This window comes from Echinops telfairi, unplaced genomic scaffold, assembly GCF_000313985.2.
Source record: "Echinops telfairi isolate 266 unplaced genomic scaffold, ASM31398v2 ScPeMD7_443;HRSCAF=831, whole genome shotgun sequence".
NCBI lineage: Eukaryota > Metazoa > Chordata > Mammalia > Afrosoricida > Tenrecidae > Echinops > Echinops telfairi.
Window position 1 is genome coordinate 4,875,224 of NW_022104341.1, and position 14,780 is coordinate 4,890,003.

A 14,780-nucleotide genomic window follows, 5' to 3' on the forward strand; every position below is an offset into this window, starting at 1 on the left:
TTGGGTAGTGTTGTTTGGTAGGTTAAAGGAAGGGAGATTGGTCCCCCCAAATGGTTGATTTACAATATTGGAGGCATGGGTACAAATACTTGAAAGATAAAAAAGATTTCTTAAATGCAAGAATAGTGTCAGCTTTTGTTGCATAAGGATGAGAAGAAAGAGTTTGATGCGAAGAAAAGTGAAACTAAAGATAAGTTAATATTGCTATGAAATAAAACTTTAGATATTTAGATTAAAGAAAGTAAAATTAAAGGAAAAGGCAGGAGATGAAAGTAAAAATTAATATTAGGAAAAATAATGCTATAGTTAGATGCAGGAGAACTATTCATGTATATTTGTTTGGCTCTAAGTTTGGCCCAGGAGCTTTGTCTCTGTTGTGGGTGCTAACTTCTGGGTAAATGGTGTGTCAAGAGTAAAAAACAAATTAAATTGGAAGTAAAAAAGAAAAGTAAATATATATACTTATATATATTCCTGTCCTTATGCCTGCCTTTAAATGGGGAGTCCTCATTGAGGATGAATTATAAGAATAGTGCACAACTTTGTTTTCAAGAGGGGAAGGGTACATGAGTGATAGAATACAGAGCAACAATACCAGCAAAAAAGAGCTGCTGGTCCCATCTTGCCCTGGGAGGGAGTCAGAACTGTGTGGAGCAGAGGTCTTTTACACAGTTGGGGACAGTCTGGTAATATGATGTTCTATTACCTTGTGATCTTGCGGGGTGTCAGAGTAAGACTGAGATTAAGGTGAGATAACTGATTTTGGTGTCTTGTCTGGAGGCAAGTTCTGTGTTGTTGTGATTTAAGTTAATTATCATGAGAATAGACTTCCAGTGAATCAGGCCAGAGGGGATGGAGTTCAGCCTTTTCAGACAGGGGAGATGGCCAAATGGGGGTGGGAGAATGGGGTCTATACCTACCACTTACCTAGGTGTCCTAGGAGGGAAGAATAAAGCAATGACCTGCTGAAAGGACAGGTGGTTTATGTGAGACTTGGGGTACTGACCAGGTGCTGGATAGCTAGGTATGCGGATAGCTAGGTATGTGCATCCTGAGAAACCTCTGAACCCCTAGCCTTCCAGTCCCTGTCTCAAGCCTAAACTCCCTGCCAGTGCTTATAAAACCACCTACAGTCTATACTTGTTTTGTTATGCCAATACTTTGTTAATGGGCCAAGTGTGTGTTAGCTTACACCCTGGGAAGTTTAAAAAGAATGAAAAAGAAAGGGGGCTCAAGCTTTTGAGTGTCTTAAAATCGGAGCCTGCACCAAGGTGTACCTCAGGCAAGGGGGGTTAGTTTTGCCATGTTGGGCTGGAGCTCCCTGCACTTGTGTAGAGAGTTGGTCTACTCACTATTTACACCTGCTCCAGGGTGCCCTGTAGAGTTATCCACACAAGAATCACTCTTTTTCGTGATTTGTCCCAATTTTTTCATTGATGATCCTGATAACCTTTCGTTTTACAATTAGGTCTCTGATCAACCTTGAGTTTGTTTTTGTGCATGCGGTGAGGTATGGGTCCTACTTCACACTTCCAGGACCATTTATTGAAGAGGGCATTCCCTTCCCATTTAGTATTTATTGGGCTTTTCTTGAAAATTAGTTGTCTGTAGGTGGATGCTTTTGTTTAGGGGTTATTTGTCCTGTTCCATTGATCTACACATCTATCATTACACCAGTGCCTTTCTGTTTTGACAACTGTAGTTGTGCAATAGGTTTTGAGGTCAGTTAGTGCCAGACCACCAACTTTGTTCATCTTTTAAAGACATTCTTTGCTCGTTCTGGGCTTATTTCCTCTCCATATGAAGTTGGTAATTAGATTTTTCATATCTTTAAAGAATGATGTTGGAATTCGAATCAGAGTTGCAGTGAATTTGTAGATCTCTTTAGGTAGTACTAACATTTACACAATATTGACTCTTCCTATCCATGAACACAGGATATTCTTCCATTTATGTAGGTATCTGTGAGATAACATCTAGTCAAGCTCTTATCTCACAATAAGAATGAGTTCAAGAGGGCAAAGTCTGCAACCAGAAAACTTACAGATAAGTGATACAAAGGAATAGACAAAGTTAAGGTGCAGTTGGAGCATAGACAATTCAGGACCTGAAACTTTATTCAAGGCAGGTTTGAATACATTCCCTGCATGTAGCCTTCCATAGGTGACAGGTTTACATAAAGGGACAGTTACAATTATGTGAGAGTATATAAAGAAGAATTAACACCTCAGCCAAGCTGTTCACAGACAGGAGGGGTGGAGAAGGTTGGGAACATGAAGTAACTAATAAATTTGCAGACAGCTATGTTTCTGCAGGTTGCCAGGGAACTAGAGACAAATTGTCCATTTTATCTCAGGTGGAGAGACTGGCCAGCTTCAACAGCTCGCAGGATCAAACCATAAGCATTTTCTCACTGGCCTTGAAATGTGGAAGGTAGTGGTCCTGTCCCATTTTCCTAAAGAGCAAACAACTTTTCCTGCATTTATCTCTTTTGGTTTCTTGTGTTAATGTTCTGTAGTTTTCTTTGAACAGATCTTTTGTTTCTTTGGGGAGGTTTAGTCATAGGAATTTAAACTTTTGTGTGGCTATTATGAGTGGTACTGTTTTCTTGATGTCTTTTCTGATCTTTCATCACTAGTATATTTATCACTAGTATATAGTAGAGCAATTGATTGTTGCTTGTTAATTTTGTATCCAGCTACTTTACTAAATTCCTCAATTGTTTCCAACAATCCTATTATGGAGACATTCATGATCTCTCAATATAAAATCATATCATCTGAAAGTAGCAGGAGTCTCACTTCTTTGCCCAGTTGTATTCCCTTGATTTCCTGTAGTCTTTTGGTTCTGGCAAGGACTTCTAGGACAATGTGCAATAAAAGTGGCTTTAAGTGACATCCTTGTTGGGTTTCCATTTTCAGTGGGAATGTTTTCAGTTTTTCCCCATTGAGTGTGATATTGACCATTGTTTTTTCATATATGACTTTAATTATATTGAGAAATTTCCCTTCTATTCCTATATTATTGAGTACTTTTTATTAAGAATGGTTGTTGGATAATATCTAATGTGTTTTATGTATCAATCGATATGATCATGTGGTGCTTATCCTTTATCTTTTTTATGTGGTGAATTATATTAATGTTGAACCATCCTTGCATCCCTGGTATGAATTCCACTTGGTCATACTGTATTATTATTATTTTATATTTTATTGGATTCTATTGGCTAGGATGGGATATTGGTCTATAGTTTTCTTTGTAGGATCTTTGCCTGTGTTTGGTATCAGGGCTATGCTGGCTTCGTAGAATCAGTCTGGGAGTTTCCTGTCTATATTCAGGAATAGTTTGTGTAGAATTGATGACAGCTCTTTTCTAGATACTTGGTGGAATTCTGTGAAGCCATCTGGTCCTGGGCATTTTTGGGGGGGTTGGCAGTTTCTTAATGACATTGCCTGTTTCTTCTTTTTCTATGAGTCTGAACAAATTTTTCATGTCTATCTGCGTTAATTTGGGCAGAGGGTGTATTTCGAGGTATTTGTTCACATCAGCTATATTATAGAATTGGTTATATTACAGTCTTTTATAATACTGTGTTATTCTTTATATTTAATTTGGATCTGTTGTGATGCCACCCACTTTATCTCTAATTCTAGATATTAGATATTGTTGCCTGTTTTTTTCTTTTCCTTTAAGTTTACTAGCATTTGTCAATTTTGTTGATCCTTTCAAAGAACCAACTTCTTGTTTTGTTTATTTTTTCCCATCATGTTTCTGTTTTCTAACTCATTTATTTCTGCTCAAATTTTTATGATTCCTTTCCATCTGTGTTTGGAAGGTTTATGATGTTAACTATGTTCTCATTGTTGGTGGTGTGATAATGCGTTGAAAATTATTTTCTCCTATTTTTTATGTGTGTATTAATTGCTATAAACTGACCTCTCATAATTGCTTTTGTTGTGTCCCATAAGTTTTGCCATGTTTTGTTATCATTTAGTTTATTTCTAGGACACTCCTAATTGAACTATTAATTCGGCAAATACCCAGTCTTTTTTATTAGTGTCTGGTTGAGTCTCATTTTGTTTTTGTTTACATTTAAATGCTTTCTATTTTTAATATCCAGTTTTACAGCACTGTGGCCAGAGAAGATGGTTTGAACAATCTCTATGTATTTGAATTTGTTATGGTTTGCTTTATGACCTGACAGTCTAATTTAGAATATGTGCCATATGTTGGAAAAGAATGTGTATTGTTTTCTGTTTTTGGGGGGAACTGTAAATATCTAGGAGGTCGAGTTGTTTGTTTTGTTCAGTTCTTCAGTTTCTTTATCGAGTTTCTTTCCTATTGATCTATCTTTTGTTGAGAGTGGTATATTGAAGTCTCCTACTTGTTTTGCAAGATCTCAGGATTTCCATTTTCATTTTTTTGATGCTTTGGTTGATGTATTTCAAGGGGCTCCCATTTGACATATATAATATGGCCATGCGTTTTTGGTCTATTGATCCTTTGATCATTATGAAGTGTCCATTCTTGTCTCTTATGCCATTTACTTTATGGTCTACTTTGCTGGAGATTAATATTGTCACTCTTGCTCTCTTTCAGTTCCCATTAGCTTGACAAAGCTTTCGCCATCCTTTGTCTCTATGTCTGTTTTTGTCTGTGAGTTTGAGGTGTGTCTCTTGAAGGCAGCAAATTGACCAATCTTGTTTCCTAATCAAGTCTGCTACTCTTTGTCTTTTATTTGGTGCAGTTAGACTGTTGACATGCAGGGTTATTAACTCTAAAATAGGTTCATTTTTTAATATTGTGTTATTTGTGCTTGATATTTTTCTTCTTTTTTTGGAGGGAGGGAATTTATTCATGTCAACATTTTCCCTCTATATCTGTATTGTTTTGGGGTACTGTCTTCTGTGTTTTGAGTTCTGGATTATGTTATACACTGTGGTTTTCTCATGTTTCTGTGCTGCAATTGTTGAATTTGTGATCCTAGATTTCTTTTATGAATTCTTTAATTTGTTTAAGACTACATTTATTTCTCCGTATTTGATGAATATAGGATTCTTGGTATGCAAAATTTGTGTTTCACAGTTTGGTATACATCACTCCATTTTCTCCTTTCTTGCATGGTTTCTGTGGAGATCTGAGTTTATTCTTAACTGTTTCCCTCTGCAGGTGACTGCTTTTTCCTCTCTAGCTGCTCTGAAGATTCTCTCCTTTTTTTAAAGTTAGATAATTTGACTACTATATGTCTTGATTTTGGGGTGGTGGTGGGGAGTCTAACTATTTGTTGTTCTCTCTGCTTCCTGGATGGTTATCTTCTCCTCCTTTGTGAAACTGGAGAATTTTTCTCTCATGAATTCCCTTACCATTCCATCTATAGCCTGGTTTGTTTCTTCCTGTTCTGATATTCTAATAAAAATGACTATAATTTCTACCCAAACGGGAGAGGGGAATAGTGAAGTCTCTGCCCTGGAGAGTTGCTGAGCTGGGGGAGGGGGACCTGATGAGACTTGTTGGTATATTGAGTTCCAGATTTATAGGAGGGTGGGGAGAAGGGAACTTTTTGCATTTTTATACTAAAAAAAAAATCTTGAAGCACCCAGAGTTCAGGTTTAGCATCTGATTTCCCAGGGTACAGGTCCTGTTAGATTCTCACTGTTTGAGTTTTCCAGAAAATACTATCTGGCAACCTTGTTTTCTGCGGAATCCCAAACCCACTGTCTTTGGGTCAATCCTGACTCATAGCGACCTTATAGGGCTGGGTAGAACTACCCTTGTGGGTTTCTGAGACACTCTACAGGAGTAGAAAGCCTGTTTCTCTCTTTCAGCTCCATGATTAACCACCTGTTCTGTCTATTGCTGATTTCCAGATCTATAGTGTTGTAATTTGAGAAAATGGATTGGAGGATCTCAATGTTTTTGAGTTTGCTAAAGCTTGCTTTGTGACCTAATATGTGAGTATTAGGTCCTATTAGGACCTATTCTAGAGTATGTACCATGTGTACTGGGTAAGAATGTATACTGTGTTGTTGTTAGGTGGAGTGCTCTGTATTTGTGTAGCAATCAAGCTGGTTGATTGTGTTGTTAGCTTTTCTGTTTCTTTATAACTTTTCTTTCCTGATGACCTATCCTTACTTGAGAAAAATGTGTTGAAATATCCTATTATTGTTGTTGAGCTGTTTATTTCTATATTCAGTTCTGTAAGATTTTGATTGATGTATTTTGAGGTCTTTCATTGGGTTTGTATATATTTATTGAGTTTATGTTTCTTGGTGTATTATTTCTTTAGTCATTATGTAGTGTTCATTCTTCTTATATTATTTGCCTCGAAGGCTATTTTATCAGAGATTATTTTTGCCACTCCTTCAAAAAGAATTTATGCTCACCATTGGTTCATTATATTTTTCTCTATCTTTTGATTTTTAGTCTGTTTTTGTCATTGAGTTAAAGGGTATCTCTTGTAGGCAGCATATAGTTGGGTCTTGTTTTCTAATACCATCGAATTTACTCTCTATCTATTGATTGCCGTATTTAATTCATTGACATTCAGTGTAATTATTATTATTTTGCTGTTATTTTTTCTGTTTGTTTCAATTCTTTCCCCCTTTTTGGCGGTTTTATTGGTGTATTTGTTACTCACCCATTTCTACGTTGTTGTGAGTACTAATTTCACTGGATAGGTTTCTGGGTGTTGTTGTTCTGTATGACATTATCAGGTTTGTCTGTTGGTGGCGGTGGTTCTCAAGGTTATCCACAGTTATTATGGTCCACACCGTCAAATGCCTTTGCATAGTCACTGAAACACAAGTAAACATCTTTCTGGTATTATTTGCTTTGATCAGAGAATTCATCTAACATCAGCAATGATATCTTTTGTTCCAGGGCTATACAAGACCATAAGTCCCTCCTGAGACTCACACAGCCACACGCAGTGGTGCACAATGCAGGAATATCACAGGCCAGTGAGTGCAGAGATATGTGGATCCAAGGTCCACATGGCAGACATGGCAGAGATCCATAAGAGGGAGAAGAGAAATCAGGGGAAGGCAGTGGTATAGAATATAGGTAGGCCTAGGGGGGTGTTGATCAGTCATTTGAATGCATAATTGATATTGTGATATGTAAATCCTTCATCTAATTTACAGTAAAAATTTCATTAGCAAAACATCTGAAATGATGACTATAACATAAAAGTTATAACATTATAACTTTTATTTAAATATGTTATGAAAAACAAAGAAAGAGATTCTATGATTATAAAATGGTTCCTTAAAGACATAGCATTCATAATTACATATAAATATATACCTAAAACGAGAACCCTAAAATATAAAGCAAACACTGACAGTAAAAGGCACTCACATTTCACCTAATAATGGTCTCATTAATTTTCAACTGGGCTCACACTTGGGAACCAAAAAGTAAACTCTCTGTCAGGTCAATGCCAACTCTTAGTGACTCTATAAGAACAGCGTAGAGCTGCCCTCCTTGAGTTTCTGAGACTGTAATTGTTTACAGGTGTAGAGAGCTTCATGTTTCTTCCAAGGAGTGATGGGTGGTTTTAAACTAGAGACCTTTCAGATTTGCAGCCCAACCCGTAAATACTACACCACCAAGATTTCCGTCCCCTTGGGAAGTCAGAGAAAATAGCTTCTGAGTGGATATACGAATGGCTTCTTAGGTTTGCTCCAATTGGAAAGGGAGACCTAGAAAGGTGCCGTTCCAGTCTCTTATTCTTCATAGTAGATTGGAGGGTGACCTAAGATAATTAAGTAAGATTTCATATTTAGCTAAATCTAAGAAAAACTCCAGCTGGGCAGTTCCAATGTCTGTAACAACCCCACCCCACCCCCGCCAATGAGGTAGATAATATTTTCATTGGTGAAACATTTAATTGTGAGCCTTTCGTTTTGTTTTCATTTCTTTTATATCAATAAATAAGATAATAGGAGAGGAGCTTCGAGATGGCACCCAGGTAAGAGCCCATACAGGGAGCTCTGCTGAGTCAGGTGTCTGGGAGGTCAAGTGGAAGTTATGATGAGTGGTAAAATTCCCATGAAGACCTAAGGGGTCCTCCCTGTCTGGGAGGCGGCCCTGCCCTGCATATGCTTTGTTCCAAGCCCCGGATATCTGGGTCCATAAACCAGGGATTTTTTCATCAGTTTTGCGATTGTTGTGCACCATGGTTGCCACATGCCCAGTGTCCCCCAACCCCCATAGCCTGATTGCCACCCTAGGAACTGGATGGCTATCGTGCAGAGCTCCCTAAAGCCAGCTATGACCACCACAAAGCAACTGTCCACTCACGAATCCCACCCAGGGGAGCTGTTCCCTTCTTCCACATTTCCCCTCCCTCCACAAGGCTAGGTGGTGATTCTGCCTGCAAACTCTGGTCCCTCCCAGCAGCCACACAGGGCCCCAGGGCTTAACCCACAGCAAGTTTGATGCCTGAAGCTGGGTGAACCCAGCACCAGTAGCTGGGTCACCTCCACCCCTGTAGTCATGTCTGCTTTCAATGGGGCACAGTCCCCACCACTTCCAGGGCACCTCAGATCATTGCAGCCTTGCCTCTCCCAGTCTGCACAGAGTGGTGCCTGCACTTCCCATGCACCATTTCCCTGGCACTGCGGCTTCTGGAAGCCCCTGCCTTTCCCAGCCTGGCAGTGTGCTGCACACTACCTCACTCTGAGCAGCAGGAGTCAGAGTCTTGGATTTGAGCCTCGGAGGCTTGTCTTGAGCCACCCTGGCCAGAGACACGGGGAGTCATAATCATAGTCTGGATCTTTGCAGGTCCGCCTGGCAAGCACCTAGCCCCCGGGGTTTATGATAGGCACTGCCTGGGTCTATGCCAGCTTAGAGATCACACAGTGAGTGGAACAGTGGGGAGTACATCCCTGGTCCAGAGGGAATCATTCCCCAAACCTAGCCTAGCTCTGGATCCCAGGGAACCAGGAACACAGTCTGGGAGCTCCCCAGCTCATGCCGGCCACACCACCTTAGACCATAACGGTACTATTACCTGCCCATTGGCCCCCTACAGTCCTATCACTACCAAGAGCTATCCATCAGTCAAAGTGAGTTCCCCACAGGCTTCCCCACTGGTGCTCACAATCTCTCATCGATGTTGACCACTGAGTTGCTGAGGCACCTGCCTACACATCAGCCTGACCCACCTCCATAGTCGACCACAAGAAGCCCTTGGAAACACTGTTGCCAGTCACACAAAGATAGAACTCAGGGCTTTTTATGGTGTACAGCTCTTCAAAATCATCATGTAAACAACAGCATACCGTATCCCTCCCAACAAGAAAGACAAACCACAACAGCAGAGCTAACAATGCTCAGAGAAGAATCTAACATGGATCTGCCACAAAAAGAGAAAATTTTCAAAGGCTGATTGGAGTAATACAGGAGATGAGGGAAGCTACACAGACTAAGGATGCAACGATAGAGGAGATGAAATCCATCAGAGAGAGGATGAAGTCCATACACCAAAGGTAAACACAAGAGCTAACGGATGAAGTAGCAGACGCTGCACACAAGATCACAGATCTCACAAACAGACTAGAGGAGGTTGAGAACTGTATCAGTGAATCTCAAAGACAATCAGGCAGACCTCAGTCAATGAGAAAGACAATCAAATATGATAATAAAAGAGGTGGAAGAAAACCTCAGATCAATGACAGATGCTGGGAAGAGGAACAACATCCAGATTATTGACCTACCAGAACAAGACACAGTGAAGGTGTCGACAGTAAAACCAACAGGGGAATTTCTGGAAGAAAACTTCCCCACCTTAATTAATGAGAAACAGTTACTCAGACAGGGAGCAGGGAGGACACCAATTAGACTAAACCCCAGGAAGAGCTCACCAAGGCATATAATAGTTAAACTATCCAACTCTGAGGAAAAAGAAAATCCTAAGAGCAGCAAGAGAAAGGAAGAGAGTCACATACAATGGCTTTCAGGTAAGAATATGCTCAGACCTATCAACAGAAACCATGAAGAGGAGGCGAGAGTGGAGTAACATCTTTCACAAGATGAAATAAAAAATAAAAACATCTCCCCTCAAATCCTTTACCCTACCAAACTATCTATTAAGATAGAAGTAGAGATAAAGGTCTTCCAGGACAAGGAAAAACTTAAAGAATGCTCTGCAAGACACGCAACCCTGCAGAAGATCCTTTCCAACTCACTATGACCAGAAGACCAACATCCACCAAGCACAAGCAGATCACCATATATCCCAACTCCAACCTGAAGCCAATGAGCCAATAACAATCACCACGATAACATGGCCTCAGAAAGAAAAGAAGGCAATAAAGAAGCCCCCCATCACAAAGACACAGCACAGTAATTAAAAGGGTGATAGGAAAACAAAACAAAAGGCATGAGATATCAGCAATGAACCCAGAGATTGTGATAATAACTCTAAATATCAATGGCCTTAACTCCTACACTAAAATAAAAAGGCTTGCAGACTGCCTTGGAAAGAATAACCCATCAATCTGTTGCCTGAAGGAAACACATCTTAAGCTCATAGACAAGAATAAACTAAGAACAAAAGGTTGGCAGAATATATATCAGGAAAATGGCAACTCAAAAAAAGCAGGAATTGCAATCCTAATCTCAGACAAAATTGATCTCAAGGTTCAAACCATAAAAAGAGATAAGGAGAGGCACTATATAATGCTTAAAGAGTCACTTTTCCAGGAACCAGTGAGCATAATAAATATATATGTGCCAAATGAGAGACCCACAAAATTTGTCAAACAAACCATTACAAACATGATAAAAGATATCACAGATTCAACAACTATAGTAGGTGACTTTAATACACAGCTTTCAGAGAAAGATAGGTCATTGGGAAGGAAGCTCAGCAAAGAGACTATAGAGCCAAACACTCCAATTAGGCCACTAAATCTGATAGATATATTTAGAGCTTTCCATCCAAGTGCAATAAATTTCCCATTCTTCTCAAGCGTGAATGTCTCATTTTCAAAAACAGACCACATGCAGGGATACAAGTCAAGCCTGAGTAAATTCAAACACATAGAGATTACTCAGATGTCCTTCTCAGATCACCATGACATAAAGCTAAAGATCAATAAAAGGATGACTAGAAAAACAAGAGCAAACAATTAGAGGATGAATAATGATCTTCTGCGACATGAGTGGGTAGTGACCCAGATTAGAGGAGATCCGAAAATTTCTACACGCTATTGAGAATGAGAATACAACTTATCAAAACCTATGCAATACGGTGAAACCAGTCTTCAGAGGTAGCTTAATAGCAATAAGGGCATATATGAAAAAAAGAGAGACTTATGATTGATACACTCTCACAAAACCTCCAGCAACTAGAACAGAGTCAATAGAACAATCCCTCCAATAGCAAAGGAAAGAAATAATAAAAATCACGGCAGAGTTGAACCACTGGGAAGAGAAAAGAACAATGCAGAAGATTAATGTAGCAAAAGTTGGTTCTTTTAAAGGAGAAACAGAATCGACAGACCACTGACAAACCAAACCAAAGAAAGGAAAGAGCAAACAGCAATAGTCAGATGAGGAATGAAACAGGGAGAATCACAACAGACCCTAATGAGATTAAAAGGATAATCACAAAGTACTATGAAAGTCCATAATCTAATGAATTCAACAATGTGGAAGACATGGGCAAATATTTGGAAAAACAATCCCTCTCCAGACTATTCCAGATAAAGGTCAAGATCCTAAACAAACCCATAAGAAAGGAAGAAATAGATATAGTTATCAAGAAGCTACCAACAAAAAAAAAAGCTCCCAGACCAGATGGCTTCACTGGAAAATTCTACAAAGCATTCAGGGAAGAGCTGACACTGATCCTCCAAAAAGTATTTCAGAGCATAAAGGATGGCAAACTCCTAAACTCATTTTATGAAGCCAGTATAACTTTGATACCCAAACAGGCCAAGGATCCAACTGGAATAGAGAACTATAGACTGATATCTCTAACGAACATAGATGCAAAAATCTTCAACAAGATATTGGTCAATAGAATACAAAGCTTTTAAAACACATCATCCATCAGGATCAGGTAGGATTCATTCCAGGGATGCAAGGATGGTTTAACATCCCCAAATCCATCAATATTATATAGCACAGTGATAAGAAAAGTATAACAATTGCATGCTAATATCTATAAATGCAGAAAAATCATTTGACAACATCCAACACCCATTCCTAATTAAGATGCTCAAGAGGCTAGAAATGGAAGGTCAATACCTCAAGTTAATACAAGCTATCTGCAAAAAACCGACAGCTAACATCATAGTCAATGGAGAAAAGACAAAATCAATCCCACTGAAAAAGGGTACCAAACCAGGATGACCCTTGTCCCTATCAATATCGTATAGGAGGTCCTAGTTAACAACATAAGACAACGGAAGGACATCAAGGTATATAACTGGGAGAGGGGAATTTATTTAACAACAACAAAAATACCCATACAAGGAAAAGTATAAGCCCCTCCTACAGGAAACCAAAAGCAACCTCCACAAATGGAGGAATATCCCATGCTCATGGATCTGAAGACTCAATATAGTAAAGATATCTATCCTACCCAGGACACTTTATAAGTTTAATGCTATCCTGATACAAATACCAACAATCTTCTTCAAAGAATTGTAAAAACTGACCGCCAATTTCATGTGGAGAGGGAAGAAGCCCAGAATTAGCAGTGAACTCCTCAAGAAGAAGGACAAAGTCGAGGGCTCACTTTACCTGACTTTCACACCTACTACACAGCCACAGTGGTCAAAACAGTGTGGTCCTGGAATAATGACAAGATACACAGACCAATAGAAAAGAACAGAAAACCCAGAAATAAAGCCATCAGCATATAGGTAACTGATCTTCAACAAGGGCCCCCAAAGCATCAAGTGGGAGGGTGACTTCCTATTTAACAATTGGTGCTGCAAATAATGGAAATCCACATGTAGAAAAATGAAACAAGATGTCTACCTCACCCCATGCACAAGAACAAAGTCCAGGATCACAGACTTAGAAGTAAAACCCCAAACCATCAGGACCATTAGCGTAGGTATCAGGACAAACCTAAGAACCTTGGCCCAGGGAATACAAAGGTTAACTGCAATAGGGAAGGGTATACACACAGGGGAAGGTGAAATTGACAAGTGGGATTTACTAAGGATAAAACACCTGTGTGTGTCAAAAGACTTTACCAAGAGGGTAACAAGGCAACCCACAGACTGGGAGAGGATTTTTTAACAATGCCACAACAGACAAAGGACTTATTATGAAAATCTATAATACCCTCCTTTCCTGCAACAAAAGGAAAACAGTTAACCCCTTGAAGAAGTGGGGAAAAGAATAGAAAAGAAGTTTCACCAGAGAGTAGACCCATATGGTCAATAAACATATGAGCAAATGCTCCTGATCATTAGCCATCAGAGAAATGCAAATCAAAACAACCATGAGATACCATCTAACACCTTTGAGGGTAGACCAAATCAGAAAATCAGAGAGAAACAAATATTGGAGGGGCTGTGCATGACAGGAACTCCCCTACCTTGGTCTTGTGCATTTGTACAGCCACTATGGGAAGTCATCTGGTGATACTTAAAAAAAAAGAAAAGAAAATTTATCCACCTTATAACCCAGCTATCCCTCTAGTGGGCATATACCCGGAAGAGGTAAGAAATAAACCATGATCAGTTTTATGCAATCCAATGTTTATTGCGATGCGATTCACAATCCCAAAGTGTTGGAAACCACCTAAATTTCTATCGGTAGATGAGTGGATCAGTAAACTCTGGCACACACACAATGGAGTACTCTGCATCACTCAAAAGCACTGAGCACATGAAAAACGTCTTTTCATGGGAAGAGTTGGAGGAAATTATGCTACGCGAAGTCAGCCAATCACAAAAGGAGAAGTGCAGCATGATTCCCCTGAGGTAAGTGTAAACATCACAGTAGGTATAGAAGAGAAGTCACCTATATCACAACATTTGAGTTGAGATACAGGGAGTCGGGAAGAGGTTAGACCAAACCCAAGGAGGTACATGTTGGTTCAACACAAAAATGTGGAAAGGAGGGAGGTGGGAGGGTTAAAAGAGAGGGGACAAAACTGAAATGATGATGGAGGGAGCAGGGCAATAACCCACCCAGGGGAGGAGTACTGGTCTTGTCTCCACAGAATTGGGAGTGGGCATGCAGACCCAACCACGGTGCACCAGCCCATGAGGACAACATGACCACGTGGAAGAATTCATGAAAAGAGAGAGAGCCAAACTGGCCCCCTCCCTAGAAATAGGTGTGACAGAGAACAACACTAAATCTACAAGTTGGGGAGAGGGGCCAGCATGTCACACCCACACGGAAGCAGATCAGAAAAGAAGAAGGGAAAGAGAGAGCTGGACTGGACCCCATGCTGGCTCACCAGGCCTGGAGGATGACATCCCTGCAGGGAGCTAATGGAGCACAGGGGGCAATGGGCAGCCGACAACAGCTCGTGTCATGTTGTCCCCTTCCTGGAGCAGATGCGACAGAGGACATTCCTGGAGTCACATGATGGGGAGGTAGTGTGGTCTGAACCACTCACGTGGGGTGAACCAAGAAGGGAACATACCAGACCAGCAGTTGGAGCAAAGCAAACCTATGAAGCCCCTGAGGAGCCCCCCAAAAGGACTCCAGACCAGGAGGGACAGCTCCTGGACAGTCATGAAGGCTAGCAAACAGACCCGGGCTTTTTGTATATTTCTTCTCTCTCTCTCTTTTTC